The sequence below is a fragment of the Natator depressus genome, chromosome 1 (assembly GCF_965152275.1).
Source record: "Natator depressus isolate rNatDep1 chromosome 1, rNatDep2.hap1, whole genome shotgun sequence".
In the NCBI taxonomy this organism is placed as follows: domain Eukaryota; kingdom Metazoa; phylum Chordata; order Testudines; family Cheloniidae; genus Natator; species Natator depressus.
Window position 1 is genome coordinate 201,503,717 of NC_134234.1, and position 18,153 is coordinate 201,521,869.

Genomic DNA, 18,153 nt, shown 5'->3' on the forward strand with positions numbered 1-18,153 from the left:
ACGGGGCGTGGGGTGCGGGGCATTCTGGGTCCTGTCCCAACGCCCCATGATGCATCGCTTCGCATACCAGCAATCCCTGTGTTTCCATCCACATTTGGAGCCATCTTTCAACGGTTTCTGCGCAGCACGATTTGTGTTCCGTTTCAGTCTGTGGGAAATGGAGCCCGAACTGCTGAGGAGTATGCTGACGAGTCTCACCAGCACATCACATTTGGCAGTCGAGCTATTCCTTAAGATCCAAAGTGACAATGAGGAGTCCAACGATGCTATCGAGTCGCGTAATGCGTACGACACGAGATTGGTTGTGGCATTCACAGACATGCTCAGCACCATGGAATGCCGCTTTTGGGCTCGGGAAAGAAGCACTGAGTGGTGGGATCACATCATCATGCAAGTCTGGGATGACAAGCAGTGGCTGCAGAACTTTCAGATGAGAAAAGCCACTTTAGTGGGACTGTGTGAGGAGCTCGCCCCCACCCTGCGGCCCAAGGACACGAGATTGAGAGTTGCCCTGACGGTGGAGAAGCAGGTGGCTATTGCCATCTGGAAGCCGGCAACTCCAGACAGCTACCGATCGGTCGCTAACCAGTTTGGAGTGGGAAAGTCGACCGTTGGACTCATGTTGATGCAAGTTTCCAGAGCCATTAATCACATCCTGCTCAGAAGAACCGTGACTCTGGGTAACGTGCAGGATATTGTGGATGGCTTTGCACAAATGGGTTTCCCTAACTGTGGAGGGGCAATAGATGGCACGCATGTTCCATTTCTGGTATCAGCCCACCTAACCTCCGAGTACGTTAATCGGAAGGGGTATTTCTCTATGGTTCTCCAGGCGCTTGTGGATCACCGTGGGTTTTCATTGACATTAACACAAGCTGGCCCGGAAAGGTGCATAATGCATGCATCTTTTGGAACACTGCCCTGTTCAGGAAGCTGCAGGCGGGGACTTTTTTCCCAGAGCAGAAGATCACCATAGGGGAAGTCGAAATGCCCATTGTGATCCTTGGAGACCCCGCTTACCCTTTAATGCCTTGGCTCATGAAACTCTACACAGGGAGCCTTGACAGCAGCAAGGAACGGTTCAACTACAGGCTGAGTCAGTGCTGAATGACTGTGGAGTGTGCATTTGGCCGTTTAAAGGGCCGCTGGCGATCTCTGTATGGGAAGCTGGACTTGGCTGAACACAGCATCCCTGCGGTTATATCCGCGTGCTGTACCCTCCATAACATTTGTGAAGGGATGGGTGAAAGATTCACTCAGGCATGGAACTCAGAGGTTCAACACCTGGAGGCTGAATTTGCACAGCCAGAGAGCAGGGCTATTAGAGGGGCCCGGCGTGGGGCTGCAAGGATTAGGGATGCCTTGAGGGAGCAATTTGAGACTGAAAGCCACCAATAATGTCTGATGCCCTGCATGGGAATGAATTGCAGTCGTTCCAATGTTAGTAGGAATCTGTGTTTGCTATGCTGACTTGCAGTGCCTGTTTCTTTGCTGGGCTAAGGTATCTTTTCCTTTATGCAATAATAAAGAATGTTTTCAAAGCCAAAAAATCCTTTTATTGAAAAGAAACACAACTGCTTGGGAAACAGAAAGAGCAAGAGGGTGGGGTGGGGAACGGTACAATCACAGATTTGGGTATGTCCTGTTATCATACTCAGCCTTCCTGTCTGGAGTGCTGTGCAATGAGTGCTGCACTTCAGGATGGCTATAATTCAAGATGGGGGTTCAGTGCGGTGGGTAAAGGTCATAGTTTTCAGGGCTGGGTGGTGAAACTACAGGTGTTGGAGGCAGCTGCTGGCAATAAGAACCTGGATGCTGGGGAAAGTGGGTTGGAGGTGACATGGGGGCACAAGGGAAAGAGTTTTGAGACAATGGCTGTGGGGTGGGTGCGGGCACAGTAGTGCTCCGCCTACATTGCTACGAGCGCCTGGATCAAGTCCGCTTGGCGCTCCATGATGCTTATCAGCCGAACTGTACTTTGCTGCCGGAACTCCGTGCTTTGCCGCCAGTGCACTGCGTTTTCCTAGCGGATCCTGCTTTCGCTCTCCCTCCACTCCTGCGCTTTTTGATTCTCTTTAAGAGATTGCTGCATCACTTCTTGCAGCATGTCTTCTTTGCTTCTACGTGGCCTCTTCCTGAGTCTTTGCAGTCTCTCGGCCGGTGATAACACAGATGGCTGAGATCTCAAGGTTGCATCTGTAAAGGCAAAATGCAACACTTAACAGAGGCAGCATTGTTCACACCAGACAGAGTAATGATTCCCCTGAACTTAAAGAGGGCAAGCACAGTTTACACAATAGCATAATTTTCCCATCCCAAAGAGAGCGCACATAACCCACGGGAGCCCCAAAATGGTGAGTAAGCACAGGGTCAAGGGGGACTGATTGTTTCACGGCTGTACTGTCCTCTGGGTTTCTGTGCCTTGGGGAGAGCCAACAGCTGCAGGGGGCCCCTATACTGAACACTGTCCCCACATTTTCCACAGGAGTCCGTCCTGGAAGATATCTCGCTGCTGAGGGTGACCTGGGAAGAAAGGGAGGGTCTTCTACTGCAATGCGGCTTCCGCCCTGGCCCATATGCAGCTTGCCTGTGTGCAGCAATGGTCCCCCCGCCCCTCATGGCACAGTGGCGCGGACACGTTAGCCTAACTGGGACAAGGACCACGGTGACTTTCCGAATAAACCTGCGGAAGCGCACTGCCCACGTTCTGGATGAGACCTTCTAAGAGATTACCGAGGTCGATTACTGTGATGTGAGAGACCACATCAATGTGCTATTCCACATCTAGGCATGCATGCAGCCCTAACCCTCCTCGCCCAAAGAGCCCGCACCGAAAAAATTCCTTCCCGAAAAAAAAGCCGCTTACCGGGAACCTGCTCTTCTGTTTGTCCTCCACGAAGTACCAGCTGCTGCGACTGGCTACCTTCCTCCTGGCTTGAGAACAGATTCTGGCTGCATACCTCCGGGGATTCCAGGGTGTCTGCCTCTGCCCCAGCACCCTCACTCTCACTTTCCTCCTCCTCCTCCTCCCGCACTGAAGTGTCCATGGTGGTGCTTGGAGTGGATGTGGGGTTGCCCACAAGTGTCACATCCAGCTCTTTGTAGAATTGGCAGCACCCGAGCGGCCGTTTGCCTCGCGGGCTTTGCAGTAGGCACTCCGCAGCTCCTTCACTTTAATACTGCACTGCAGTGCGTCCCAGTCATGGCCCCTTTCCCTCATGCCCCTTGATAGCTGCCCAAAGGTATCGGAATTCCTACGGCTGGAGCGCAGCTGGGACTGGACAGCTTCCTCCCCACAAACACTGATGAGGTCCAACAACTCTCCATTGCTCCGTACTGGGGCTCGCCTGGCGCGTGGTGGCAAGGTCACCTGGAAAGATTCGCTGACAGCACTCCACACCTGGCTGAGCAAACAGGAAGGTGATTTTCAAAATTCCCAGAGAATTTAAAGGGCGGGTCTGATGGTTGGTCACCTGAGGCCAGGGCAGTAGAGTTCGAATTGATGACCAGAGTGGCTAGAACAGGCATTGTGGGATACTTCCTAATACTTCTGGAGGCCAATCAGAGCGCATTGGGCGGCCACACTGGCACCGCAGCACACCAGCGGTGGCGCAACAAACTGTATTATTCTGGGGGAGGTGGAGGACCAGCAGCGCTGTAGCCGCGGAGACACAGCGCCGTACAAGCCTTGCCAGTGTGGACGGGGAGTGAGGTACAGCACTCTGGGAGGCTTTATTGCGCTGTAACTCGCAAGTGTAGCCAAGGCCTCAGTAAGTGCCCAATCAAGAAACACTTGACTGACAGTGATCTTGCTGCTGTGATCTTCCACAGGGCAGAGGATATAAAAGGCCCTGAAAACTCCTCTATCTTGTCTTCAATCCTGCTTCTGACCTCTGGAGGAACTTTGCTACAAACTGAAGCTCTGAACAAAGGACTGAATGAGTGGATGTACTGTGTACAGCTGTGGATGTACTCCAGAGTCTTAATTTGAACCTGCAGTTTATTCCATCACTGCTACAAGCCTGAAGCAAGAACTTTGCCATTACTGTATGTAACTGATTCCATTTAACCAATTCTAGCTCTCATCTGTATCTTTTTCCTTTTATGAATAAACCTTTAGATTCTAGATTCTAAAGGATTGGCAACAGTGTGATTTGTGGGTAAGATCTAACTTGTATATTGACCTGGGTCTGGGGCTTGGTCCTTTGGGGTCGGGAGAACCTTTTTTCTTTTACTGGGGTATTGGTTTTCATAACCATTTGTCCCCATAACGAGTGGCACTGGTGGTGATAGTGGGAAACTGGAGTGTCTAAGGAAATTGCTTGTGTGACTTACGGTTAGCCAGCGGGGTAAAACCGAAGTCTTCTCTCTTTGGCTGGTTTGGTTTGCCTTGGTGTAACCTGCCTTGGGCTGTAACTGCCCTGCTTTAAGCAATTTGTCCTGAATTGGTACTCTCAGTTGGGTGAAGGATTCATGCAGGGTTCATGCACTTGGCAACATTCAGGGCACACCCTGAGTGTTGTGTAGGAGCAGTGCACACACGGCTCCTCTCAAGGGCATGAACCTTGGAAACTCACCCAGATGACATGAACCATGGGAAGCCTCCCAGGACTGGGCTCAAGGCCCGAGAGCAAGGAATGCGGTAGATAGAAATTGGTAAGTAAGAATATTAAACAATGCCAGTGTATTCCTTTTATCTGTTGGAGTATGTAATGCACAGGAGGAGAAAAAGAATGAAAGAGAGGGTGGAAAGCTGACAAGGCAGAGCAGCCTGCTTGCTTGCTTAAAGCCTTGTTCTGTCTTGTATTTGGACCGCAACAGTTGGGTCCCACCAAAGCCAGCATCGTTACAGAGCTGTTCCTCACATGAGCAATGACAATGATAGGCAGGTCAGCCTTTGGCATGTGGCTGTGGAGTGGGTGATCAAGTGAAAGTGAATCTCTTCTAGCAGTGGGTCTCCCTGATGGCTGGAGGTCTGTTAGCTGATCTGTGGAGTAGTGTCAGGTAGGGGAACAGGTGTCCCATGTGATGGGATGGGGCTCAGGATGTGAGAGGGGCATCAGGTCTCTCCCAGTTGCTCTCTTCACACCCCAGACTGGAGGTGGGCTGCAGTGGCTACAGGACTCCAAAGCAGTCCTGCAGCAGCTTGGCCATCACTCCTCTCCTCCTCATGTACTGCTAGGGTGACTGACCAGGCTAGGGTCACTGCCAGGTTGACTTTTCTGTTAGTCATGATGTTCTCATGACTTTCCATGGCTGCCAACACTCTGAGATTAGGTTTACAATTGTATTAGTAGCACTCAAGATTCCTCATGCTTCCACTCCTGGTATACAGATCCCAACCAACCCCTTCTGACCACTTCCTCTGGGGTTCTCTGGAGATTGCCCAAAACCTCACCTTGCTCCTCGCTGATGGGTATCTCTACCCAAGGGCATTCAGTGCATGCATAATGGATGGTCTATCAATTCTTTGGCTTTCATTATTACATTCTAAAATGCTGGAAGCCTAATGCACTTCTCAGTACATTGGTTCAATGAACACCAAAACAAACTCAATAATGTGGTCTCCATGTGGTCATAATGAGCTACCAGAGGGACCTGAACATTGGTATGGAGATTTGTTAATGCTAACACAGTTGCAGCCACCAGTACTCAACCCACTCTCTATTTCTCCATTTCTCCTGCTCCTTTACGTATGAGCTGAAAGAGCACTCAGAGCATATCAGGACAGGTAGTGAAGGCAGAGAGAATGCATGCAGCAACCCAGGGGAACAGAGAAAACTACTAAGAAGTGAAGAGGCAATAGAATGAGGAGAAGAAAAGATGAAGAAGAAGAAGAAGTGGTGAAGGAGCAATTGCTAAAGGAAGGGAAAAGCTCAGTCACGAAGAGGCCAAAGAGAGGGAGGCAACAGCAGATGAAAAGAAAAAAAACAAGAAAAGGAAAAGGGATGGAAAGAAGACAAGGAAGAAATGGAAAAAGATAAGGGAAAACAAGGAGGAAACAAAATGCTGAGATTTTCACTATTTCACTTCAGCTCTGAAAAGTCACTTTCCCACATTTTGCTTAATCTCACCAGCAGACATGCCACACCAATAAATATTCAGGAGAGTAACAGAAGGCAAGGGCAAAATATTATAATTGATATAACTTGAGTCAAATGACTGCTCACTGTTGAGTTTGAAACTAAGTTAATAGGGTAGCATTTGTTTCAGAGTAGCGGCCGTGTTAGTCTGTATCCGCAAAAAGAACAGGAGTACTTGTGGCACCTTAGAGACTAACAAATTTATTAGAGCATAAGCTTTCGTGGGCTACAGCCCACTTCATCGGATGCATAGAATGGAACATATAGTAAGAAGAAATATATATACATACAGATAAGTTGGAAGTTGCCATACAAACTGACAGCTCTTCGGAGACAGACCAGTCCTCACTTACAGATAGCCCCCCAACCTGAAGCAAATACTCTCCAGCAACCACACACCACACAACAAAAACCACTAACCCAGGAACCTATCCTTGCAACAAAGCCCGATGCCAACTCTGTCCAAATATTTATTCAAGTGACACCATCATAGGACCTAATCACATAAGTCACGCCATCAGGGGCTCATTCACCTGCACATCTACCAATGTGATATATGCCATCATGTGCCAGCAATGCCCCTCTGCCATGTACATTGGCCAAACCAGACAGTCTCTACGCAAAAGAATAAATGGACACAAATCTGACATGAGGAATGGTAACATTCAAAAACCAGTAGGAGAACACCTCAACCTCTCTGGCCACTCAGTAAAAGATTTAAGGGTGGCAATTTTGCAACAGAAAAGCTTCAAAAACAGACTCCAATGAGACACTGCTGAGCTTGAATTAATATGCAAACTAGATACCATTAACTTGGGTTTGAATAGAGACTGGGAGTGGCTGGGTCATAACACATACTGAATCTATTTCCCTACAGTTAAGTATCCTCACACCTTCTTGTCAACTGTCTAAATGGGCCATCTTGATTATCACTACAAAAGTTTTTTTCTCCTGCTGATAATAGCTCATCTTAACTAATTAGCCTCTCACAGTTTGTATGGCAACTTCCAACTTATCTGTATGTATATATATTTCTTTTTACTATACGTTCCATTCTATGCATGCGATGAAGTGGGCTGTAGCCCACGAAAGCTTATGCGCTAATAAATGTGTTAGTCTCTCAGGTGCCACAAGTACTCCTGTTCTTTTTGAGGGTTTGTTCTTTAATGTTGCTTGCCGAAACATCAGTACGTTCCACCAAAATTTCAAGTCCCATTCAGTTGTCATTTAATACGTTTTTCCTTATCTGATCTTTCTATTCCTCTAGTGTCATTTCTACTGTACTACTCACTGAAGTAAAACTTCATATGATGTCCTGACTCCCAATTGTGGTCATCAAAAATCCCCTTCACGTAGAAGACGGTATTCTTAACCCTGGTATTCTAGCCAAATTTCAGCTCACATATTTACATTTTGCCTACCTAAATTCTCCCTCTAGCTTCTACTAGATAAAATATTCGTCTTCACTATCTTTCATAAACCACTGTGTTGCTATGCATCATTAAACAACTGATACATTTCTCCCCAGAGATAGTTTCCCTTAGTTGGTGGGTGAGTTATCACTGTATATAATGTTATTTGCAAAGAGCTCTAGGAAACCTTGGGATGGTAAATTAAATAAAATAGTTATCTTTATATAGCTCTTAACATACTGGAAATTTACTCTGTTTAAAGGCATTTGACCAAGACCAATTTACTACAGTCATCTATAGGCTTGGTTTCATTAACAGCAGATTTCACTTCAGAGAGTGTATTCCTTTAAACAAGGTAAAATAGCTACCCACACCTGAAATGTGCATGTGTCAGTTTCACAGTAATGACACCTCTGACACCTTCATGGCCTCCTTGTGGGTACCCCCACTCATGTCTCATGCCTCAAGCTGTCACCTTTTTCAGGGTGGGAACACGCATACCCTCTCCCTCTAGACTGGGGATTTAGGCTTCAATTCATCCTGTAACTCACCGATCACCTTAGCAAGTCTGAGTTTATTTCAACAATATATATATATAATAAAAATAAACAAAAGGAGGGAGTTTCTGAGTAAGTTTGGAGCTCTGATGTACCGTGCTTCTACCCCACTCGCGATTTCAATCTGACTAACTCAGTCAGCGTAGCACTGGGATATGCCAAATAAAGATACTTGAGTGATGAAGTCTGGAGTCGGACAGAGTTCTTGGGAAGCTGAGCTGAAAGAGGCCTCGGAGGGAACCCCAACATACTTGTGTAGAAATAATTTTCTTTTGCATTTCTTCCACATTTACTAGTCCAGACTGGAGAACTGGGGAACTCTTTATTTTAATGAAAGACTGTGCATGACTCAGTTTCCCCACTCACCTTATATTGTAGGCTAAAAAGACAGAATGACTGAGCCAGCTAAGATAAGAGGGAGAACACCCAAAGAACCATTTACTATAAACAAGATAAGTTAGGAATGTAGCGATGAGGTAAAGAGTAAGTCAAGCGTGGACAATGATTGGTTCCTGCAAAGTAACCAAGCCAATCCAAAAATGTGTAATGCAATGTATAGGAAATGTAATGAGATGTGTTTATTCATATATACATATAAAATTTTTATTTATAAATATATAGTTTTATATAGTTATGTTATATGTATGTATGTGGCAGGATGGGTGCTGAGGGAGGCATTTGTCAGAATTGATCAGGTATCTGCTGGCTGTGGAACTTTATTGAGCTGAGACCAGAACCACATACGGTGACTGGTGACATAGGGTGGTACTGGAGACATGGCTATAGAAGGTCTGAATGAGGAAGGAGATAAATATGTGGGAAGTTTCCCCTGATCACTATGAAAGTTCTACTCACTGTGGACACTGGTAAACCCACATGGGTGTACAGCTCAATGTGAAAAACTGGGGGCTGAGGGAACTGTGTATGGCAATGCATACAGTCATGAAGAGGTGTGAGTGATCAAAATGAAATATATCTCTGAGATTCAGTACCAGGTATACTATGGCACCGCCCACCAGGCCCACACTTGGAGCCCACAATGACTACAAGGGGGCCCACAAATATGTTTGACACCAGGGCCCACAAAAGGTTAATCCAGCCCTGGTCAGCTAGCGTACTATCATATAAACTTTACAGCAAGAACTTGTACCTCCAAGGCCCTGCAAATGTGGTTCTGCCAGCATCTATGTATTTTAATGCAGGCCAATTATTTCTCATAAATATGGATATCAAGATATAACTGTTGACTTTGCAGTTAGATAAACTCCTCTCACAATAGATAAACCTGCATATGGTGGGCAGAGATAATTGAGAAACATGCAGAGCCTTAACATTTTATTCATTTTGTACAATAACTTCACAAACTATATGAAAAGGAATCACTTCCCCCTGCCGATGAAGTGTAATCATAACTGTGGTAGAACGTTTACTAGTGCACAGCAAAAACATACTGCAGTTTAGGACAGGAAACAAAGAACACCATTATATGCAACTGAATCTCCATGGGAAAATACAAGGAGGTAAAACATAATTATCCAAATTTGAATTTAGCCAGAACACCAAAGTCAATGGCTTTACGAACAGTACTATCAAATTTCTGAGAACTATGTGCATCAGACACTCCTTTTCAAGACAGACAAATACCAGGATATGTATTGCAAACCACATCTCTATATAGAACTGCAGCCAACCCTGCCAAAAAGAACAAATTAATTTGCCCATCCTCCAGGTATAACACATACCAGTGACATTTGCATACTCACACACTGAGTTAGTGTATCCACAAGGGTCTCCTGCAGAGAAAAGATCTCTCCCCATTTTCCAGCCCAAGTAATTCAGCTAAGCACTGGAGAGGGGGAAGAATCCCACATAGCAATCTGGATGGGGAGCAGCAGCAGAGCAATTAGGGGAACCACATTGTGGCAAATTCTCTGATCCTGACCTTTTCTGCACAATCTAGCCCCAACCTTCCAATCACTGCCTTCTTCATGTCTTGCATGACAGCATGCTGACAGCTCCATGAAAATGGGCTCCATGCTGTACAGGGGACGCCAAATACCCCCTGCTCAGTGGAAATACACCAGTTCCACTAAAAGAGGACCTTCCATACCTGCAGAAGACGGGATAAAATTCAACCTATACTGAAAAACACATTTGGTCCACACATGCTGTAGCAGGGACCAAAGTATAAAAGAGTTCTTGGGACAGTGTTTATCAGATCAGAATTCTGCAGTTTACGATTCAACATCTGTACTCAAACTGAATCCCGAAAGTAGAAATAAGGTTATTGCCGAGGGCAGCACAGACTAGCAAAATGACATTCCGGCCCACACCTTCCAAGAAGGAGGTGATCTCTTTACAGGCAACTCAGTAGAAATACTAACTTATGGTATCTGCTTATCATGCAGGACAGTCCAAGCTTCTGAGTTCTGTAAATGCTTATTCCAGCCCCTTCTCACAGGTTTTTTCAGGTCAATACATGTTTTAGTTTGCCATTAAGCTAACTCTAATTCGTGTCACCGCTTTAGGACAGTTCCTTACACACTAAGCTTAAAATTTCCTCTCCACCTTTTCCGAAAGAAAATCTTTTCAACCAACTTTTCAGTCTGCACCCAGAAAGGGACTGAATTCACTGGCTATTAAGCTTCCACCAACCCCCGCCAAACCAACACCCCCTCCTTTTATCTTTTCAAACCAAGAGGAAGCAAGCACATTAGATCTACTTACTGCTGCTGCTCTCTTTCCTGTAGAGGAGTCACTCTGTGCTGTGTTATGGAGATTCCTGTGTGAATGGCAGGCACTTCTCAGCCATGAAACCCCACACCACAAAGACGCCTTTATTGCCTCGTACATGCCAGGAAAGAGTCAGCTCAACACTGCAGGGAGCATCGGAAAAAAAAAATTAAGTCAACACTTTCCGGTTTTTTCCACCCCACAAGCCACTCCCTCGTCCCTTCCTACATGCTCCTCCTCCTCCATGCCCCCCCCCACCCCTTTCTGAGTGTGCGGAGAGCTTCTCTCTATCTTCCAAAGCACACAGCAGTCTATCCTGGAGGCGTTCAGATAGATCCAGGAGGGCAACATGCCAAAGGCGCTACCACAATACGAATAATGAACAATAATAACAGTAAGTCTGTATTATGAAAGATTAAGAGCCTCATAAACACAAAAAAGATTTTCACCTGAGCCCCCATAGCCTCTGTCCTTATAGAGATTCTTCAAGTGCAGCTTCTATCATCCTTATCTAGGTTAATCTGTCTAGCACCATCTTCCAAGCCATCCTCCCCAGGAACACCCACAGACCTCTCCATCATACTGTCACTGTGTCCGAAGACATGCACTTCTTACACGTATCTCAGGCCCTGTCTATACTGGCAAGTTTCTGCGCAGTAAAGCAGCTTTCTGAGGTGTACACACCAACTCCCGAGATGTACACACTGCCAAGCCACTTAGTGCACAGAAACTGCACAGTTGTAGCGCTCTAAAAAAACCCACCCCAATGAGAGGAGTACAAATTTCTGCGCCAGGGCTACAGCACCGCAGTGCCAGTGTAGACACCGTGGTCGATTACAGTGCTGCAATTGGCCTCTGGGAGGTATCCCACAAGGACTGTTCTCACCTCTCTGGTCATCAGTTTAAACTCTACTGCCCTGCCCTCAGGTGACCAACCATCAGCCCCATCCTGTAAATTCCTTGGGAATGTTGAAAGTCCCCTTCCTGTTTGCTCGGTGACCCATGCAGCGGTCTAAGCACATCTTTCCAGGTGGCCACGTCTGCTCCATGCAGCAGGCGATCCTTCACTTGGAGCAATGCTGAGCTGCTCTACCTCATCAGCATTTGGGGAGAGGAGGCTGTCCAGTCCCAGCTGCGCTCCAGCCATAGGAGCTGTGAGACCTACGGACAGATTTCACGATGCCTGACAGAAAGGGGCCATCACCGGGACATACTGCAGTGCAGGGTCAAAGTGAAGGAGCTGCGGAACGCCTACCACAAGGCGCGGGAGGCAAACTGCTGCTCCGGTGCTGCGCCCGCGAGCTGCCGATTCTACAAAGAGCTGGACTTGATACTCTGTGGCAACCCCACCTCCACTGCGAAGACCACTGTGAATACTTCGGTGGCTCACGTGCCAGTTGAAAGTGGACTGAGCCAGGAGGAGGAAATCTTGGAGGAGGATGTGGAGTGGGGGACTCAGAGGATGACTCGGAGATCAGAGATGCATACAGCCAGCACTTTTCTACCCCGGAGGAGGCTAGCCAGTCACTGCTGTCGGATGTTGGTGAAGCGCAAACAGGAGAAAAGGCCCCTGGTAAGTGGATTTGATTTTGGGAATCGCTGAAGTGAGTTGGTGGGGGGAAGGAGGGTTGCAGGAAGCAGGCTTGTCTCCCACCGCATGCCTAGTCTGAGCGGCAGAACAGGCTGTTGATAGACTCCCTCACTTCACAGGAATCTCCCTCAGAGAGCTCCAGGAAACTCTTGTGGAGATACTGGGCAGAGCTGCTTTGTTTCTTGCCCCATTAATGGTAACTTTCCCATGCCACTGTGCCATCACAGGACTGGGGGGAGGGCAGAGAAGACCATTGCTGCACACAGGTGAGCTGCATAGGAGCCAGGGCAAAAGCCGCAGGCTTGGAGAAGACCCTCTCTTGAGTCCCTGCTCACCCTCAGCAGTGAGATATCTTCCATAATGATCACATCATGTGGAAAGCATGGGGATAGGAATGATTATGAGGCCCCCCCTACAGTGCTGGCTCTCCCCAAGAGCCACATGCCCAGTGTTCAGCAGGGTCTGGGAAAAGTGATTTACCCTGCCCCTGTGGCTACTCACCATTTTGGGGTCTTGTGGCTCATGTGTGCTTGCCTGAGGTCAGCAAGTTAGTGACAGGTGTGAGAGTACTGGCGGTGTTTTAAATCACTGAATCAGTGTTCTGTGTTGCAAACAATACTGCTTCTGCAAAATATTGCGTTTAAACTTCACAGAGATGACCTTGGGAGCCCAGCCTCCCTTTTTGCTATTGGCGGCTGAACGGCTGCGCAGAATTAGAAAGCGGCCACGAAGAACTAAGGAGGACTTTCTGCATGATGTTATGATGCACTTCACTGCCAAGAAACAGGAATTGAAGGAGTGGTAGGACAGCGAGAAGAGGGACCAAAAGGAGAACGCGGCATGCCGGAATGAAGCCACCGAGCAGCTCTTAAAGGTTATGGAGTGCCAAGCAGACACGCTCCAGGAGATACTTGCTCTTCAAACCGAGCAGATCTGTGCCTGCCCTCCCCTGCAGCCGCTGTCGCAAAACTCTTTCTCATGCTCCCTCCAGACACCCTCTTATCAATCACCTGGTTCCAGTCTATACCCATGGCATTCCACTTCTCCCCCCTCACAGTCCAACACTGCGGAATCCCACTACCCACAACACCCATCCCTCTGTATTTTGGCCCTGCTGAAGCATAGTACCCACTGCATTGTACTCCAAAGGAGAAGGTTGAATATGATCCCTGGAAAAACACAAATCTTTAGCCATCCCAGGACCCCTCCTCCTCCTGGGACCTTCCCTTCCCCCATCCCCCTCACTGCTAATGTTTTTTTTCAGTTTGACTCTCTCCTCTGATTGTTGTTTTTTAATAAAAGAATTGCTGGTTTGAAAGCAATCTTTATTCTACTAAGTGAAAGCAAAAAGAGCCCTGCAAAGCAACGTACAATTATGTTAAACCCACATATTGCATTGTCTGCACCAATCACCTCCTAGCATTACAAGCACCGCACTCCTGAGTATAGCAACAAATATCAGTGGCTTTGAGCTTCAAATTGCTGCCTCAAGGCATCCCTGATCCTTATGACCCTGCACTGCTCCCCTCTAATAGCCCCCGGTCTCTGGCTGTTCAAACTTAGCCTCCAGGCGCTAAGCCTCTGAGGTCCAGCCCTGAGTGAAGCTTTCACCCTTCCCTTCACAAATATTATGGAGCGTACAGCACGCAGCTATAAGCATAGGAATATCATCATCGGCCAGGTCCAGCTTCCCATAGAGGCACCGCCAATGGGCTTTTAAAACACCAAAAGCACATTCGACAGTCATTCTGCACTTGCTCAGCCTGTTGATGAACTGCTCCTTGTTGCTGTCAAGTTGCTCCGTGTATGGCTTCATAAGCCACGGCATCAAGGGGTAGGCAGGGTCTCCCAGGATCAAAACGGGCATTTCGACTTCCCCTACGGTGATCTTCTGGTCTGGGAAGAAAGTCCCTGCTTCCAGCTTCCTGAACAGGCCCATGTTCTGAAAGATGTGTGTGTCATGAACCTTTCCGGACCAGCCTGAGTTAATGTCTGTGAAACGCCCACGGTGATCCACAAGCACCTGGAGAACCATCGAGAAATACCCCTTGCGATTAATGTACTTGGCGGCGAGGTGGCCTGGTGCCAGAATTGGAATATGCATGCCATCTATTGACCGCCCCCCCCGGTAGTTAGGGAAGCCCATTTGTACAAAGCCATCCACAATGTCACACATGTTGCCCAGAGTCACGGTCTTTCACAGCAGGATGACATTAATGGCCCTGCAGACTTCTGTCACCACGAGTCCAATGGTCAACTTTCCTACTCCGAACCAGTTAGCAACCAATCGGTAGCAGTCTGGAGTTGCCAGCTTCCAGATGGCAATAGCCACCCACTTCTCGAACAGCAGGGCAGCTCTCATTCCCGTGTCCTTGCGCCGCAGGGTTGGGGCGAGCTCATCACACAGTCCCATGAACATGGCTTTCCTCATCTGAAAGTTCTGCAACCACTGTTTATCATCCAAGATGTGCATCATGATATGATCCCACCACTCAGTGCTTGTTTCCTGAGCCCAAAAGCAGTGTTCCACTGTAGTCAGCACCTCCGTGAATGCCTCTAGCAATCTCATGTCGTAGCTACGACGTGTGGTGAGATCAATGTTGCACTTCTCTTGCCTTTGTACTTTAAGGAATAACTCCACTGCCACTCATGACATGTTGGTCAGGGCAAGCAGCCAGTAGGTCAACAGTTCGGGATTCATTCCTGCAGCCCAAAGAAGCAGGGCACGTAATACAGAAACCGTTGAAAGATGGTGCCAAATGTGGACAGAAGCCCAGGGATTGCTGGGATGCGAAGCTATTCATCACAGGGCACTGGGAGAGGACCCAGGATGCTCTGCGACCCCCTCCGCCTTCCCACAACTCTTAGCGGCAGAAGAGGAAGAGATGCTCTGTGGGATAGCTCCCTAGAGTGCACCACTCTGAATACCACTGCAAGTGCCACAAATGTGAACATGCTATTGCACAGGCAGCTGACAGTGAGAACACACAACAGTGGTTTCCCTTCAATGCTCACTGAGCAGCGCTGTAACTCCCGGCCCTGTAGTTCTGCCAGTGTAGACATGCCCTCAGTATCAGTTAGTCAAAGTCAGTCAGTGGCACGTCATCAAGGACAGAGTTTTGCACTACATACTTCTCTTCAAGTGCACTCCGACAGCCCTGGCAGATTCAGTGAGATATAGCACTTGTCTATATGAACAATCAGTTTGCAGCAAGCTAGGGTGTGACTCTACCTCACACTAGCCAGCCATGCACTAACAATTTGTGTAGATCCTGCTGACATACATTAACAGTTTGTTAGTGAGCTCTGACTTAGTCCCATTTCAAAGAGGACTAGATCAAACCTAACAAACTATTAATGCATGTCAGCAGTGTCCTCATGGACAGTTAGGCCAGAGCTGGTTAGTATGGGGTAAAGTCACACCCAGCTTGCTGCAAACTAAGGCCAGGTGTACATTTCAAACTTACATCAATATAACTACATTGCTCAGGGGTGTGAAAAATCCACATCCCTGAGCAGCACAGTGATACCAACCTAACCCCTGGGATGGACTGTGCTACGTCAACAGGAGAGATTCTCCCGTTGACGTAGTTACCACCTCTCATGGAGGTGGATTAACTACGCCGATGGGAGAACCTATCCCATCTGCGCACTACCATCTTCACTAAACCGCTACAGCAGCTTTAAGTGCAGAGCTGCCCTTAATGTTCATGTAGACAAGCCTACAGTGTTTTTACGCAAGACTCCTGGTGTAAGAACCTGCAAGGCTAGAATCTCAGACCATGAGTTTTCTGGGCTACTGATGCCTCCACATCACCACTAGAGGCTTGGGCTAGGTGTGCTTGGGAGGATCCCACAAAACTAGACTTGGCAGGAAGTACTTTCCCCAAAGGACCTGACTGGCAGCCCCTGATAGCCACCGGGTGGGCTGATACCAGTATACAAAACCAGGAAGCGATGATTGGGAGCTGTCTGAGCAACCTCCCTGCTTCTACTTCAGACCCTGCTAGCAATAGATCCTAGACTCCAGCTTCCGACCCTCGTTCATCCTTGGCCTCACTATTTGATTGCTGTCAGTAACCTGACACCCAACCCCAGTCTCCTGGTAACCTGACCCTGCCTGCCTCCTGACACCTGACTCTTGGTCTGCCCTGTCTCTGACTGACCTCCTGGCATCTGACCAAACCCAACTCCTCCACTAGGTCAGACTGCCCACGCCCCAGTCATGACAACTGGCTTCTATTCTCAGCTCTGCCACTGACTGTATGTGACCATGGACAAGTCAGACCAAAATTTTGAAGAGTGAGCTTTAGGTTCCTTGGTTTTAGGATGAGATGCTTTGAGTGTAGTTTTCAGAGTTGTTGAGCCCCTATAGATCCAGTTAAAGGCAATGGGAGCTGTATGTTGTTCAACATCTCTGAAAAAAAATCAGGACTTAGGTGTTTCAACTAGGGCATCCAAAAACTCCAGGCACTCCAAATGAGAGGTTACTTCTGAAAATGTTGGCTTAATTCTGTCTGTTACAGTTTTTCCCATCTGTAAAATGTGGTTGTGACGCATGGCTAGAAAGGGTTAAACATCCTGCAAAATAAATAACCCACAGAAGACATATGGGGAGATGTTTGTGTTTTTGTGTATTTACATACGTATAAGAAGGGTCCACAATGTAATCAACAGTCCCTGTCTATGCTGTATTCTGATAATTCAGAGGTCAAAAGAAGTTCCTATCATTTAAATGAATTGTAAACATGGGATATCATGGTATTCATCTCTCTCTGAAATGTACTGTGAATGGTGGAGGAACAAGCAAATGGCCTTATGTTAATGGACCTCCTTCAAAGTCATCCTAATTACCTTTTGTTCCCTGAGGAATTCCAACTTGTCAAAAGACATGAAATTGTATAAAGGATCCTTGGGTCCTGATTCTGTCATCTCAGATCTGTTTAGGCTTTGTCAGTGGAAGTTTGAGTCGCAAGTCTGAAGTCCCACTTATGCTGGTAAACCCCGAATATGAGATTTGGACATATGAAATATGACCTATGAACTGAATTCTAAAGGAACTCTTTGCAACCACAAAGCTCACCATCTCTGCCCCTAAATGAATTGAACTCATGTCTGTATGTATATTGATCTTTTAACCATACTCTCTCTTTTGTTTTTTAATACATTTTAGTTTAGTTAATAAGAATTGGCTGTAGCGTGTATTTGGGTAAGATCTGGAATATTCAATAACCCGGGAGATAATATGTCCAATCCTTTGGGATTGGGGTAGAACCTTTTCTTTTCTATGATGAAACAAGATTTACAGAAATTTTCATATTTGAAAATATGAGTACCTGGATGGAGGCCTGAGGCTGGATCATTTTAAGGGAACGGTGTTGTTTGGACTTCTGAGTAACCAGTGAGGTAATAAAGAAGCTGTTTTATGCTGGCTTGGTAAATCTAGGTATTGGAATATCCACCAGCTTTATGAGGATTGTCTGCCCCATTCTTTGCAGTTCACCCTAACTGAGTGAGCACAGCTGGCCCCCACTAGGACCCCGGTCACAGTGGCGTAGTTGTGCTTGGACACACATTACCACAGGTTAATTGGGTTTTTGGATCAGAACCCCATGCTTGTCAAAATTTAATTTTGATATTGGAGAGATTAAGGGTTAAAAATCAGTTACAGTGAGTGACCCATGATCAAGATCCTGACAGAAAAAGCCTGGAAGAATTGTGCTCACAGAGGGGGTTGTCTTTTAAGAAAAAGGCCCCAGAGCAGGTACTGAAAAATC

General features: G+C 47.1%; 1 protein-coding gene across 2 annotated transcripts in view; it reads right to left on the bottom strand.

Annotated features, from left to right (window-relative positions):
- The window catches only part of B4GALT4 (beta-1,4-galactosyltransferase 4), a 78,792-nt gene that overhangs the window by 43,562 nt on the left and 17,077 nt on the right, over nt 1-18,153 (bottom strand). For both annotated transcript variants that reach the window (XM_074974352.1, XM_074974343.1), the window contains exon 2: nt 10,780-10,928. The gene's annotated coding sequence lies outside the window, so the exon portion shown is untranslated. The remainder of the gene's footprint in view (nt 1-10,779; nt 10,929-18,153) is intronic.